This window comes from Coffea arabica, chromosome 10c (assembly GCF_036785885.1).
Source record: "Coffea arabica cultivar ET-39 chromosome 10c, Coffea Arabica ET-39 HiFi, whole genome shotgun sequence".
Classification (NCBI taxonomy): Eukaryota; Viridiplantae; Streptophyta; class Magnoliopsida; order Gentianales; family Rubiaceae; genus Coffea; species Coffea arabica.
The window spans coordinates 30,862,856-30,866,634 of record NC_092329.1 but is presented as its reverse complement, the minus strand read 5'-3'; the positions used below and the strand labels follow the sequence as shown (position 1 = coordinate 30,866,634).

Below are 3,779 nucleotides of genomic sequence, written 5' to 3'. Positions count from 1 at the left end.
AACTTTTCTATCCAGAAAATGACAAAAAGTGTTAGTCTTTCACAATTTATTACACGGACTAATATTGTCACGCTCCGAACCCGCACGTGCCCGTCACATGACATCCACCGTACTCCCAAGTCCCACTCAGGAATACAAGGCTACATTAACTAATTTAACTTGACAATACAAAATAATTTAAACAAATAAAGTGCGGTTCAAATTACATATAAAAGGAAGTGTACGAATGTTCAAGGCGTTCGTACATTTATTCTCCAATTGAAACAGCAGAAACAAAAGAAAATAAGATAACATTAGAAGTAGCTAGCCTGCCAACTTCTATGCACCTAAACTAATAAAAGTCATCCTCAGGGTCTTCTATGTAAACCAATTCATACTTTTTCGAATCTGCAAAAATGGTAAGAAGTTGGTTGAGCGACACACCGTTCAGTAGGTAATATTTACCCCTCTGTTGGACCATGCCCTCTTAACTTTATAAATACATATATATATATATATATATATATATATATATATATATATATATATATATATATATATATATATATATAAGTACAAGTCAAATCGTTTGCATATCATTCACATCCACAATTTTGAAAGTAACGCCATTTATAAAGCAATCAGTAGTAAAGAATGACAAACAATTTAAAAGTATCTTATTGATAGTTGTACATAAGAAATCGTAAAGTCCTAAATCATTTTGTCTCAAGTCACAAATCTCTTCATATCCACTCATAAATCAATTCATTTCAGTTCATAAGTCTCATTTCAAATCAGTTCATAAATTCATTTCATATTAGCTCATAAATCATTCTTTCAGATCAGCTCATAACAAGTACATGTAATGACCGGCTACTGAGTACTCAGCATAGAGATTAAACCCCTACTAGGTGGGCGACCAATAAGTTTCATGACTACCGATTGGTCTCATTCATATTTGGGTCAATTGGCCGGACTCTATACCAGGCTACCATGGCGATTAGACAGGACTATAGCCCCTACCGGCTATTCCACGACTTCTCTGAGCTTTACTTGTCAAAATTCAGTTCATATATCGTATATATAAATCTTTGCTTTCATAAAAGATTCAGCTCATTTTGTATATAAGAAGCATATCAATACATTTCAAATAAGTTGCATGGTCCATTTTTGCATAGTAAAATATAACTCTCATAAATCTCCAAGCAAAACATTTAATCAAACCCCTTTCGAGTCAACACAACAAAATTGCATTGAAACAAAAATTTCACTTTGCACGTTTGAAATCTCAGAAGGGTAAGTACCACCTACCTTTGTTTAGCTGCTCGAGTGAACTACTTTAGATCCTTATACCGTACCTATCAAAAGCATGAGTTCCCTAATTAGTTGTTACTTCATATAGATGTATAAATATACAACCTCTAAGTAAGTACAAGATTCATATCTAGACCATCATATGGACCCTAATAGCATTTCCCTCGAATTGGACGATTTCTATTTTTGGAAAGTTTCCTAATTTGGAAAATTTCTATTTTTGGAAAGTTTCTTAATTTGGAAAGTTTCTATTTTTGGAAAGTTTCCTAATTTAAAAGAAGATCATTATTTATTATTATTATTATTAATGTTATCGTCAACCTTAGTATCTACTAATATTATTATTATTCTTATTGTACTATTATTATTATTATTATTATTATTATTATTATTATTATTATTGTGATTTTAAACACTTCGCTTAACAATTTCGCACTTATCTTACCTTGTCTAATTTGACTTAATACAGTTAGATTAAGATGTTTTAGGTTTCCATTAAAATATCTTATACGTAACTAACTAAGTGTAACTTTACATGACTAACCCTTCCATCCTAACAATTGCCTTAAATTGGGTTTTGCATTTTAATATTCATGATATACTATAAAAATAGGCTAGTTATCTTTAAAATTTATTTATTAAACATTTACTAAATTTTTATACTATAGTTTGGTCCAAGTTTACATTGCATCCCTTTTTACTTATTTATTTTTTTTGTGTTTATTATTATTATTATTATATTTTTTTTCTCAGGTGGGACCCATGGTTGGCCAAAGGCCAACCATGTCTGACCATGGTCGCCTGAGGGTCTGGCGACCCAAACAACCATGAATTTGCTCTATTGTCGCCAGCAAGTGCTGGCGACATCATCTTCTCCTTTTTTTTTTTTTTTAAGTTTCAGCCAACCCTTGGAACTGGGTGCGGCGTTGCTTCTGCAACGTCAACCAAGACAGAGCAGCGGCAGCCGCCGCTGCTCTTCCCTTTCTTTTTTTTTTTTTTGTTCTTTTCTTCAACAGATTTAATCACCCTATACTCCAAAGATTAACATCTAACACCCTACTTCTATTAATCCATATATGAATCCTATAAAAACATATAGATCTACATGTATATAGCAATAATACATGTCCATAAAATTTCTAGAACAATTAATACAACTACCAAAACCTAAAAGAAAAAGAAGTTTTCTTGCGTGAACTCGAAACTTACTGGTTCAGGTGCCTAATCGTCGGATCGATTGATGGTGTCGCCTGCTTCTTCTTCTCTCCTCTCCGATGGCTCTTGTTCTAGGGAGGTAGACGAAAGAAAGGTAAGGTTGGGCTTACTTTTCTGTCTAGAGTTTCAATAAAACCCTAGCCCTAACATTACTTATATTAGTACCCCTTACCCTATCCTAAAGTTACCTTATTTTATTTTTTTTCCCTTTTTACTTGGTAACTTTATTCTTTTAATTAGTTGAGAAAATAAAATAAACTTAAAAAAACTAAATAAAATAGGGAAATAAAATTGGTGCCACAGTCGTGGGTTTCACAAATATTCTTTCTTTTTTAACTTTTTCATTTTTATTTCGACACTTTCTTGGTTCTCCTACTATTTCTCAAACTTACAATCTTTCTCTCAATACACTCTTGTAACAATTGATAAAATATTATGCCAAAAATAATTGACAATTAAACTTTTTTTTGAGGCTCCTTAATGGTCAATAGGTATCATACAATTAGTTTGTGCTATCAAAGAAATGGCTTATTTGTAAGATAAAGACTAGGCAAGGGCGCTAAAAGTTTATTTTACTTAATTTATCATGTTAGATTTTGGATTTCTTTAAAATCTTGTTTGTTTATACAGATTTTATGTAGGAGTAGGTTTAAGTGTTTTATCTACTAAATAAAGATAGATGAGTTTACAGTAACATTTGTTGAGATGAAAACTTGGTTTTATTTGTACAAGTAGTATTACGCATATCTGAATTCAATTCTATTTCTACTGCTATAGAAATAGTGCTTTAGGTTTGCCTCCTTGAAAAAATAAAGATATTCCTCTATAAATTTTTTAGTTCGTGGTTAACTCCAATTTTATTGACCAAGCAGGAGTTAGAAGAATGACCAGCCAAATGATTTGTTTTAAAAAAGTTAAATCATCGCACTTTATAACTCGTTCTTATCTCATAAAACCGTCTAACAAAAACTGATGGATTTAGTGAGGAAGGAAATGAGGGTAGTAGCCCCTTTTCGTATTTAAATCTTGTATTATCAAGGGATAATCATATATATAACTGTTATCGTTTGTGGGAAAAAAAAAACTGATTCACCATATGATTTGACAATTTAATAGAAAGTCAAACTTGCAAAGTGTAAGTTGACTAATTCATCATACGATATGAACTCAAGTCAATAACCGGGAAAAATTCTTCAAATTTCCTAAATCTATTCTAAATTGGATACACTGGGGGCTAGTTTTGTTCTTCCCAAAACTTTAAGGACTAACTT

General features: G+C 31.5%; 1 long non-coding RNA gene across 1 annotated transcript; it reads right to left on the bottom strand.

The window, feature by feature from the left end:
* Nucleotides 1-201: 201 nt before the first annotated feature.
* On the bottom strand, nt 202-2,623 carry LOC140016072 (uncharacterized). Its single transcript, XR_011822406.1, has 3 exons — nt 2,503-2,623; nt 1,291-1,337; nt 202-387 (listed from the first exon to the last, which is right to left on the bottom strand). It is a non-coding gene; the product is annotated as an uncharacterized lncRNA (long non-coding RNA).
* Nucleotides 2,624-3,779: the final 1,156 nt, after the last annotated feature.